At 44.2% G+C, this 12,565-nt stretch overlaps 1 long non-coding RNA gene across 1 annotated transcript; it reads right to left on the reverse strand.

The window, feature by feature from the left end:
• Window positions 1-11,093: 11,093 nt before the first annotated feature.
• LOC135372065 (uncharacterized) lies at window positions 11,094-11,506 on the reverse strand. Its single transcript, XR_010415808.1, has 3 exons — window positions 11,486-11,506; window positions 11,256-11,351; window positions 11,094-11,132 (listed from the first exon to the last, which is right to left on the reverse strand). It is a non-coding gene; the product is annotated as an uncharacterized LOC135372065 (long non-coding RNA).
• Window positions 11,507-12,565: the final 1,059 nt, after the last annotated feature.

Here is a 12,565-nt window from a genome sequence, read left to right on the forward strand (position 1 = left end):
TACGCAGAAGAAACTCGCATGGTACAGCTGAGAAGAGGGTTTCTCTGATTGTTTGTTAGATGTTGTTAGGAGCTCGGTATGTTGAGGAAGTCAGCTGTTAAAGGTATTCGTGAAGAAATGCTTGCATCTGAGCGCAGGATAGGAATTCCTGAAGCACGGCACCCTCAGTGTGAATTAATTATTTTGGATGTGAGTCTGCTTCCCTGCATGACAAGGCTGAAATGGGAAGAGAGAAAAAATTGGAGCGCTCTATTAATAGCGATCCAAGTAACAGTAGTGTTGCAATTTTTACCCTTCGCTAATATCTTGTTGCTGTCGTCTTGTGTTAGAGGTTGATCTTCGTAGCGATGTGCGGTAACGCTACGATTATTCCTGAGCGCTCCGTGTGTTTAATGCGTTGTCCTCTGTGTGTGCATGCGTGTGCTATTTTTTTCCTGATTTGTGACGTCATCGTGGCATGTCTGGACTTGTTTAGCAGTGTTGCAGTTCTTCCCGCTGCTAGTATCTTGATGGTGTCATGTTGTGCTAGCCACGTGGCGATGTGTGGTGACCTGAGGTCTTAAGCCTTTTCCCTGCTCACCTAAGGAAATTTGTGTATCCCTCTCCTGTGCTTTCTTTACGCAAGGGCAATGCGTCTGCGTATGTGGCACTATCACATACCAGACATGAGTGTCTTTTTCTTAGTTTATTAGCATATGCTTCAGGTTTTTTAAGTCAAGCACAAGTGCGCGCAATTTTTCGCTGCTCTCTTCCTCAAATCACCGATTTTACGCAGAAGAAAGTCGCATGGTGCAGCTGAGAAGAGGGTTTCTCTGATTGTTTGTTAGATGTTGTTAGGAGCTCGGTATGTTGAGGAAGTCAGCTGTTAAAGGTATCCGTGAAGAAATGCTTGCATCTGAGCGCAGGATAGGAATTCCTGAAGCACGGTACCCTTAGTGTAAATTAATTATTTTGGATGTGAGTCTGCTTCACTGCATGACAAGGCTGAAATGGGAAGAGAGAAAAAATTGGAGCGCTTCATTAATAGCGATCCAAGTAACAGTAGTGTTGCAATTTTTACCCTTCGCTAATATCTTGTTGCTGTCGTCTTGTGTTAGACGTTGATCTTCGTAGCGATCTGCGGTAACGCTACGATTATTCCTGAGCGCTCCGTGTGTTTAATGCGTTGTCCTCTGTCTGTGCATGCGTGTGCTTTTTTTTCCTGATTTGTGACGTCATCGTGGCATGTCTGGACTTGTTTAGCAGTGTTGCAGTTCTTCCCGCTGCTAGTATCTTGTTGGTGTCATGTTGTGCTAGCCGCGTGGCAATGTGTGATGACCTGAGGTCTTAAGCCTTTTCCCTGCTCACCTAAGGAAATTTGTGTATCCCTCTCCTGTGCTTTCTTTACGCAAGGGCAATGCGTCTGTGTATGTGGCACTATCAGATACCAGACATGAGTGTCTTTTTCTTGGTTTATTGGCATATGCTTCAGGTTTTTTAAGTCAAGCACAAGTGCGTGCAATTTTTCGCTGCTCTCTTCCTCAGATCACCGATTTTACGCAGAAGAAACTCGCATGGTACAGCTGAGAAGAGGGTTTCTCTGATTGTTTGTTAGATGTTGTTAGGAGCTCGGTATGTTGAGGAAGTCAGCTGTTAAAGGTATTCGTGAAGAAATGCTTGCATCTGAGCGCAGGATAGGAATTCCTGAAGCACGGCACCCTCAGTGTAAATTAATTATTTTGGATGTGAGTCTGCTTCCCTGCATGACAAGGCTGAAATGGGAAGAGAGAAAAAATTGGAGCGCTTCATTAATAGCGATCCAAGTAATAGGGCAATTATAGTTTCCATAGAAAGTAGAATTTTAATGGGTTCGTAAAATTATAGTTTTGTAGTAGTAGTTTTTCTAAACTGCGATGCAAGGTAAAAAATCATTAATATGGTGGTAATGCCATCATATTCTCGTAAAGGCGTTCTGTCTTGTGCTTTGGCGTGCGCGAATGGAACTTTGCTCCCCGGCTTTCCCGCCTTTTTGCTCGCAATGCTCGAATGGAACTTTGCCCCCGGCTTCCGCGCCTTTTTGCTCGCAGGTGTAGCCTCAGGCAACGAATGCATGAGCATAGAAAGGGTCATGTATTACATAAGCCTGGAGGTGATGTTGAGTGGACTCACTTATTATTTTGAAGAGCAGTGGTAGTTTAATGTAATTCTAATGACCATGATGAGCCTTTGGGGTGAAAATCGTTAATATGCACGGTGCTTTTTTGTTGAATTTTAATGCGAGACTGCACGTCATTAAGAGTAGGACAAAGGAAATAATCTTGCGATTCAATAAATAATAGGAGTCTTTGCCGCTGTCTTCTTCTTCAGACAGGATGTGATGACGTCACGCAGTCTGTAGCAATGCTTTGACCGTTACTGGAAAAAAGTGTAGCAATAGAAAAATGGTGTGTATTGCCCTGGACTGATTTATGATGAGCACTGTTTTTGAATAAGAGGAATGCGTGTGCTTAGAAATAGTTTGATTCTGGTTGTCTTCTTTGTTTCTTTTCGCTTTTTTCCCCCTTGTTGTCTGACAAACATGCGCTGACATGCCTGGGCCTGTTCTGACATGCTTTCCTTCTAGATGTAGTTTTTTCTTTTTGTACAAGGAATATTTTTGACGATGACGATAGTGCTGCCTTGAATGGGAGTAGAGCTATTCTTAATAATTTTGCGATTCATTTAGTTCAGAAATCAACTGCAAGAGGGATAGATGAATGACTTTATAGAGGAGAAAAAGCATTACAACTCAGTTCCGTGCCTGGCTCTTGGCTGGGATTGATATGTCTTGCTGAACTATTTTTCCCCTGTACAGTAAGACTTTGGGAATGAAATGCTACAATCTCCTCTTGTCTATGGTGTTTTTCTACAATAGTTCCCTATGCAGTCATTATAGTAGAATAAAGGAAATAATCTAGGGATAGTGATTCAATAAATAATAGGTCCCCTGTCTACAGCGTAAGCGTCCTTGAGCCACGCACCTACATGATGACGTCATACCGTGAGACTATTGTTCCAGGTTGACCTTGTCTAGAGGAGCATTAGTGGAAAAAAACAGTGTAGCCCTCAGACAATAGGATGACGTCACGACCAATGAGAACGGCCTGCAGGGGGCGCAAGGATTCATTTCTCTCTTGGACACTGACGGGTCTGGACCCGCAAATTCTGCTCCTGGTAATTGCGTTGGCTGTCAGTGGAAGAGCGTAGCTTCGGTGGGGTTCTGTCTGCCTCTGATGGGGTGCGGATGTGTGGTTCGTCACTTGTGATTGGTGTTCGACGATGCAGGTGGACTTTGTGACGAGCGGATTTCCAATGGGGGAATGCTGTGAACGTGAAAAATTATGGTGAGTGTCTTTTCACTCTGTTCAAGTGTTTGTTTTCCTCTGTTGCCCAGCAGTTGTGCAATTTGTCCGGACGTGTTCTGACATGCCCCGATATGCATGCTTTCCTTTGTTGACGCTTTGTATTTTTTCTTTTTTGACAAGGAACATTGTTGTCTTGACGATAGTGCTGCCCTGAGTTCTGCGCTCCTTGTTACCCCTACTCTGTGTTGATTTGTTGAGTGCCTAGTCCTCTTATTTGCCGTTGATAGAGTTACGTGTTAGGATATTTTGTTCTTTTGCAAGTCTCATTTAGTAAGATTTTGGAATTCCTACGGTCAGCTTTCATGCATGGTGCTCTTCTGCAATAGTATCCTATTCAATCGTTATAGAAGAATAAAGGAAATAATCTTGGGATAGTCATTCAATAAATAATAGGTCCCCTGTCTAGAGCACACACGTCCTTGAGCCACGCAGGTGCATGATGACGCCATACCATGGCTTCACTGCAGATTGACCTTGTCTAGAGGAGCATTAGTGGAAAAAACAGTGTAGCCCTGAGACAATAGGATGATGTCACGACCAATGAGAACGGCCAACAGGGGGCACATGAATGCTCTTCTCTCTTAGCCTCACGACCAATGAGAACTTTATACAGGAGAAAAAAACCATTACGAGTCAGTTCTCTGCCTGGCTGTCGGATAGAGCAGTCGCATCGTTCTGCGCTCCTGTTGTGGTGGGATCATTTGTTGTGTAACTAATTCTATTTTCTTGTTAGCTATTGATGGTTTGCATACTCTTGCTTTCCCAGTCTCTGTATTACAAGTGTTTTTCTTCTTGCATGTCCAGAGCTGTCCTAACCTGCCCAGACATGTCATGATGACGTCACAGCTGACGTCACAGGATGTCCGGAACTGGTGGTCATAGCTGCGATGCTTTGCTACCTGCCTCTGTGCTCCGTCGGCCAGCGACGGTCAGCGCCCGTTCCGGACCGCTTTCTTCAAGATGGTGTCGTTGATCTTCAACTAAACTCCTTCTCTCCACTCTATCTCTACCTATTGCGAGGAGGAAGATCACCGATCCCAATCATCCCCATCGTTCTGATCATCGCGCGAGACCGCGCCCAATTCAGTCTGGTCTCGGCCTCCATCCTTTCCGGCTGCTTATAAAGAACCTTACCTTCATTGGCTACACCTGTCTCGCTTTTCTACCTAACAACTTGGTGGAGGTGCGGTCTCGCGCGATGATCAGAGCGATGGGGATGATTGGGATCGGTGATCTTCCTCCTCACACTATTTTTTTATTGTTTTATGGACTCTCGTAGTGTACAACGCTCGGGTGGTCTGGACACGAGTTAGACGTTCCCCAGTTACTGTTGTGGCTCCCTTGAGGGTGCTGATTAATGTGGGGGGTCCCAATTAGCTCTAATTGCTAATTAAACGTGTCCAGAAGCCTTGTAGCGCTGTGCACTATGAGAGTCCATCCCATACTACTAAGAAACACCCTCAAAAATCTTCAGAGAGCTCAGAAAACTTCAGAAGCAAGACATGCCGTTGGTGCGGCAGAGATCCACATCCGAGACAGCAGTGTCCTGCGAAAACTGCAATCTGCAACAAGTGCAAAAAGAAAGGACATTTCGCACTCGTGTGCAAATCCTCCTCAACAGTGCACGCAATTAAAGCACAGCAGGACGTTGGCTTCGTAGGCATCACTGGAGGAGATCGCAGGACAAGATGGGACATATCAGTGCTCCTAAATGGTGGGCCACACCTTATAAAAATAGACATGGGAGCAGATGAAACCGTTATATCTTATGAAACGTTCTGCCAGCACCGTAAGCCAGGCATCACACTTACAAAGCCCAAAAGACAGCTTCACGGTCCCGACGGCAAACCACTCCAAATCTAAGGAACGATCGATTGTGACCTCGAGCTAAATGGCAAAAAGGAAACACAGGTGATCTACGTGATGAAGGGACTTAGGAAGTCCTTACTTGGCAAACCAGCAATAGAAAAGTTTTGTTTGTTCCCACAAGTGAACAACGTGGCTTCTACCCCTCGTGTCGAGGGTACCGAGACAGTCCACCTCTATAATCCGCGTAAGAACTTCCCTCAGCAGTTCAAAGGACTCGGTAACCTCAAGGAGGAATGTACTCTTGTTCTCAAACAAGGTGCGAAACCGTATGCTGTCGTTTCTCCGCCCCGCGTGCCGCTTCCTGTCTTCAAAAAGACACGGAAAGAATTAGAACGAATGCAGAAACTTGGAGTTATCTCACCAAGAGATGAGGCAACGGAATGATGTGCTCCAATGGTGGTGGGCCCGAAACCGTCAGGAAACATCCGTATCTGTGTTGACTTATCAGAACTCAATCAACATGTGCACCGCCAATGGCACCCCATATCCTCAGTTTAGCAGACACTAGGACAGCTCTCAGGTGCAAAAATATTCTCGCGGCTGGATGCTAACTCTAGTAGTATGGGATGGACTCTCATAGTGCACAACGCTACAAGGCTTCTGGACGCCATTAATTAGCAATTAGAGCTAATTGGGACCCCCCACGTTAATCAGCACCCTCCAGGGAGCCACCACACTAATTGGGGAACGTCTATCTCGTGTCCAGACCACCCTGAGCGTTGTGCACTACGAGAGTCTATAAAAAATAAAAAATAGGCAGAAAATAAAATAGAAAGATAGAAATAGAGTGGAGCGAAACAATTTATTCGAAAATCGACGATGCCGCGGCGAAGAAGCCGCTCCGCAACACCCGAGTGACCAGCGCTCGCCATGTTGGTAGTTGGCACCCAGCAGTTGCAGAGATCGACGACAGGTGGCCACTTAGTTGCGTTGCGCCATCATCATAGCTCTAGACGAGAAAGACAGAGAACAAAATACTAGCGGCAGGTAAAAATGGCAGCACTGCTAAACAAGTCTAGGCATGGGAGAGAAAAGGTCTAACCGCTACTGCTAAAGCAGCACGGAGAAAACAGTACACATCGGGGAAAAAGGCTTACGGGGGGCGATCGCTTAGGCCTAACCACAGCGTCACAACACTATGCAGCTAACACAAGGCGGGAACCACTGGGCACACATCGCTAAACATGCGTCAACACGAACAAAAGGCTTGCTCACCGCAAAACAAGTCTAAAGATGCGAGAAAAGTCTTAAAGGTCAGCTATGCCGATATCCCAAATAGTCGAAACGGTTGTGATATTCTGAAAGCCCACATCCAGCTCTCCCCAAAATGCACCTTCATTCTCTCAGTTCGGTACAGTACCATGTAAAAAAAATAGATAATTCATTCCGAAACACATATGGGCGCAGCCATTTTTATGACGTAGATGCACCCGAACGGGCATTGTGACGTGTACGCGCCTTCGTACTTGCCAGTGGATTTCAGCTACAGCTTCTCGTGGCTTCACGTATCTGTGCTTGAAGATGGCGGACAGCGGGGTTCCACCGTTCCGCGATAAGTAAACAGTGCAGCAGCTGAGAACTCGTTCGCGAACCAACCTCTGTGCGATGTTGTGACTGGAATTTGTCGTTTGTGTTTTGTGAGCATGTACAATTTGTATCAAGTCTCGTCTGCGTTAGCCCCTTTACAGCACTTGCCCATTGTAGAGACTGACGTTTCGACAGCCGTGTTAGCAAGAAAATGCCGACATCGTTTTATTCCTGCAGGAAAAAAAATTGTACTATGTATTTGAGAAACCGCATACTAGTATGGGACAAGTTTTACGTACGATTTATCAATGTGCAACAGCGTCGACGATGGTATGTAACGACGAGAGACGTAAAACGAAATACAAATCACATTTTAAACTTTTTGTGGGATTCTGTGCATTTTCCAGAAGCTATCTTTGAATCACACCCCCACGCTGCGTTGTGTGGCACGCTACAAACTACTGCATTTATGTCTAACATCTGGATATTGTTTGTAATGAACACCGTCGCACAAAAACATGCACACGAAAGCTCCAGTAGCCATGTGGTTGCACACTATGCAGACGCAAAAGAAGTACCAGAGCACATATTGCCACTTAGAAATTGTGTTTTTAGAAATGTGGTGTCTGAAGAGTTAGAGCATAGCATATATACTAGAAATCAGGTGCACCTTATCCTTCTGTAGAGTGCTCTTTCAATTCACAACTCAGCCCATGGGGTGTAAAAGCGTTAGAGGCAATTATGCGACTTGTCGTCCCAGGTGACATCACTGGCCATCCTCGGAATTAATTCTGTGCTCAGGAATTATTGTACAAATCACTTTGTATGTAGGACATGATAAGCAATACGTAAGTTGCAACCTTGTATGCAGCATTCTCAATGGCCTCTTACCTTTACAGTTTGAGACACGTTACCAAACCATTTAAAAAGGGCACACTTACAGGGGCCGTGTAATTTGAGTTTTTAATTTATAAAAATATGAGTATACAATATGTAATATGAAATTTATATAAAATAAAAATAACATTTATAAAACGAATTTATAAAAAAATAAATGAAAAGGCTTCATGGAAGCAATCCATTAGCATACCCATTGCACATGAAGCACAATTATATATGCTTGGACGTCATCGAATTAATCTTCTGAACCATATGTGTGGCTGCATACGAAATTTTTTATGCGCATGCTCTACCTTCCTATTCCTACATGTGCACACGAACAACAGTGAATATATGTGAAGTGGCAAAAAGCAATGCTAGACTCTACCATCATTGTGCCCCTTTAACTTTTCCACATTTATCTCTGGTCAACAGGGAATATCTCACTAGAAAAGAAGACATTTGTGCATTGTTTGGCAAGCAAATAAATATATTTATGATGTGATATGTACTACTATGCACAGTTCATGAATGGAACATGCTACCTCATTGCATTCCCTCCATGTGAACACTAGCACAGGCAGCTTTTTAGGTCGCTCTTTTCGTGTTTTTCTATTGTCTATTTTTGTTTTCTGTTTTTGCGATAGCAAGCATGGCCATAGTGAAACACAAGCAGCCAAGGACAGGATGAGACATCTGCAATGCGACTGCTAGCTCTCAACTGATATATTTATTAGCAGTCTCTGGAATATATACATATATGCTGCTAAGCAAATGTCAAGTTAACCAATAGAATAACAGACAAGAAAAAGGGTTATATATCTTCCCCTCTCCTCATTCTATTTCACAGGCAGCCCTAGTATCATTTGGAGTGTGTCAGTGTGTTCCCTTTGAGATAACGTATCTCAGACAGAAGCAAATCCAACAGCAGACTGCTTACACGTGCAACTGTCTTGTATTTCTCTAACCACTTGTTATTTAACCGCTGCCTTGAGCTGTGTGTTCTGTAAATTTATGCAGCATCCAGAATCCCTGCAATGTGTTGCCATGTTTCTCGAGGGCATCAAAAGTCTGTCCTTGGCTGCCTGTGTTTCATTATATCTCTCAGATACAAACTACCCCATTTCAACACAGTAGAAAACAGAGATTTGTAAATAGCATCTGTTGATTGCACTGTACATACCCCTCATATAAAGGATCATAGTGGATACTACATCTCGTGCGATAATGTCAGGAACACAAAAAAGCTAGATTTGAAACCACTCTTACGTCGTAGTAGTAGTATTTGTGTAAAGCTACGCAATTCCTGTCCTGCAAATAATTTAAACGATATGTTTCATCTGCCACCGTGATGATCCCCTGAAAAGTAATTCACACTTGGCAGGAACTATCGGTTCTGAAACCTATCCCTGACATGTGTAGCCATTAGGGAGGAAACCCAAGGGCTGCGGTAGAAAAGACAAACACACACGGGCTATGTTCTCAATGTGTGTCAGCTGCTCTGGCTACTAAGAAGAACATGTTCCAAGTTAATATAACATGGCTTGACATCATACGCCGGCGAAAGCTAACCAATAAAATTAGTAGTTAAATGTACAATACGTAAACACTTTCCATAACATGACAGTTCCCTTTCTGCATTTATGCGCTACCATTCAACCCACATAAACAGTGTACTGAATTTTTTTATAGCATTACATGTCGTTTGACAGAACTTGAACAAGATTACATAGCACACGATAGAAGTAGAGTGAACATAATGTGCAGAAAAAATGGCTAGGAAGCAAGTGAGCTGGTGAAGATGATGCATTTGTAAAATCCCGAGACTAGGGAACACAAAGGGACGTGTTTGTGTTTGTCCCTTCGTGTTCCCTAGTCTTGGGGTTTTACATCATGCATAATGTGCAGCCTTCCATTCACGCTTGATGGCCGTGGCAGTAATGCATGAAGGCCACTGCTAAGTTGTGTTGAGAAACACCACTTTATGTTTGCCATGTCTAAATGAAACGTACCTGACCTGATCCAAATTAACCGTTCTGAGTCTGGAACACACAAAGAGAAAAACGCAACACACGCCACAACATTAACAGATAGACAAATGAGTTGTGGCGAGCTCCACCTTGGGACAAAGTCAACAAGTAATTCACCAAAAGTCAATGAGCGCCTGAAATGTGACATCTCTGACTGGTAGCAGGACGGTCCACGTTCAATTCCTGGTGCTAGCATTGACTGGCTTTTTCATGAATTATTTGTTGGAGTTTCGATGTACTTGAGAACCATTCGTCAACCATTGTATCCTCATGAGGTGATGAGGGTTTGTCATCTCAAAGAGACTCCCTTTCTGCCATGTGTCCTTATGGATGCTCATCACTGCAGAAAAAAGAAAGAAAAAGCATTTAATGACAAGAAATGGATAGTCGTATTTACTGTATAATGATTGTGCACAACAGAAAGAAGACTTTCGCATAGAAGGCTGTACTTCTTGAGGTCTAACGTCAAGTTACAAAATTCCAGAATATATGACATGTTGTAAGGCAGAGAATAAGTAGAGTTATTGAGTTGTCGAGTTGAGTTGAGGGGGAGTTGTACCCCCTTTTTATTTTATTATATATGATTGTGTAATTATTTTTATGTCTGTAGCAACCCTCGCTCTCTACATTACAACATGTTTTATATATTCTGGGAGTTTGTAACTTCATGCTAGACATTAACAAGAGCAGCCTTGTGCAAGAAAGTCTTGTCCCATTAAAATTTAGATGCTCTGAACAGTCTTCTTTCTGTTGTGAATCTCTATCGCAGCATACCTGCACATTGCTGTTCTACGTACTGTGACTTTGCAGTAAGAGTATGGACTTTGGGTAAAAAGACTACACAACACTGCTCAGGTATTTTTGCCTATCAAACAGTATGTATGTATGTATGCAGTATGCACACAGTATTTGTGCACCAGACCCACTAAAAATATAGTGAATGTGGCATTGCCCACGGTAATGCACCAAGTTCAACACAATTATTGTAGAATCCAGGTATTTTAGCTTACATGTCAAGCCAGTACCACATCCAGTGTGAAGTTGTGACAAATAAATAGTTTAGATTTTTCTAAGCTCTCAGAACACAGACAGTGAATTAATAAGAGTAGACAATGTTAACATGAATTCTGGGCTATTCTTCAATTAAAGGTTCACAGATAGCAAAGGCACCTTCCTCAATGGACGTTGATGACACTGAAAATTCTAAAACGTTATCAGAGGCGACATCAGCTTCTGTGTGTCAAAGGACTGTATGCCCAACAGTTTTCCAACTAACTGTAACAAAAATGTGCAAAGGACAAATTAACTGTTCTAATGCAACGTACCTTCTATATCAGACAGTGAAGCTTGTAACAGCCCATCCACAGGAACCAGTGTCCAGACAGCAAAAGTGCTTGAACTGGGAGATAGCAGCTAATCGGTATGGCGACCTTTGTTTTCCACCCTGAAAGCACAGCTTGTAACTTTGAGGGCAGATTTAAAAGTGGTGTCAAGATGTCTGCATGCGAGTGCACATGAAAAGTTGAACATAGGTGAATACTCAAATTATAACATCACACTGTCGTACCTGTTGGTGGAGGTAGACTGCAACTAACGTGCCAGCAATTTCTTCATGCACCAGATGCAAGCCAGATCATGCTTCATTTCCGCCTTCAGCGTGCACCTGTGACAATTCAGAAGTTAGATTATCAATACTATTGTGTTGTTAATCGTGGTTAGATCAGAGTAAGCGCAGTAGTACAGCTGCACAATCGATTCATTAGGCTTGCTATTTTTTGTATCTGAACCTCGACTTACCTTTTTTGCTCTCGTTTTTTGTCTTGATCCTCCGTGGCACGTTTAAAATGTTGTGCGTCGGGCACCTCAGATTTTCATCCGACAATTTCGTGCCGATATTCCAAATTGCCTCAGGAGTCGCGCGTAACCTATGATAACATTCGTTGACGAAATCCTTGCAGTGGAAATTAGCAGGCACCACTGTCAGCCAAGAGCTTCGCACTGCTTGGTCTTTTGGCAGCTTATAAAAGGTAACACTTGAATGCTCCCATGAATTGTTCTAACAGCGTAGCACGTAGCACCGTCGCATCTTCGACAACTTCGCCGTGGCATATCGCTCCAGCCCATAAAAGGCAAGGTCAGAACAAGGAAGTGCACTTTCCAAACGACGCCGTGCCAAAAAAAAATATTCACATGCTTCGTTTCCGGCTTAGCAATAACATAACAGCTGTTCGCTTATGTACGATGCACAGAGGACGAAACGAAAGAAGCCAAGCAGCCAAGCCAAGAGTCCATGCCAAGCCAAAGACAGATAAACCGAGAGCAGTGACGTCGGTGCGCCCGTGCGCAGGGTTTGCCGACGGTCTGACGGCCGGGCGTGGGAACTAAAAAACTGTTTTCTAAAAAACTACGAACAGTTGGAGCAAGATATTTCGCACACATATTCAGTGTTAGGTAATGAACACACAGCGCGAGTATCGCTTAGTTCTGCGGCACTTCAAAATCGGCATATCTGACCTTTAACACGAGCGCGATCAAATCACTCGTTGGTCACCGCTAAACACGGCAAACATGCGAGAAAAGGAGCGCGTTAAATCACTCACCTTTTCCCACGCGGCGACTGCCAGGCAGAAACTGAGCGAGCGCGGAGCATACGTCTGCTCTCTGCGACAGCCAGCCAGAAACTGAGGGAGCGCGGGGAGCGCGCGTCTGCTTTCCGCGACAGCCAGAGAGAAACTGACTGAGGCGACGCGCCGCGCCGCGGCAGCTATGGATGCGCGCGCGCCCTCTGCTCCACCCGACCGCGCATGCGCGCGCTCGCGCTCCTAGCGCCCTCTGCGCCGCCCGCGGGTGTTTTCGGTTTCGGCTCTCTGCTGCGCG

Source organism: Ornithodoros turicata, chromosome 1 (assembly GCF_037126465.1).
Source record: "Ornithodoros turicata isolate Travis chromosome 1, ASM3712646v1, whole genome shotgun sequence".
NCBI lineage: Eukaryota > Metazoa > Arthropoda > Arachnida > Ixodida > Argasidae > Ornithodoros > Ornithodoros turicata.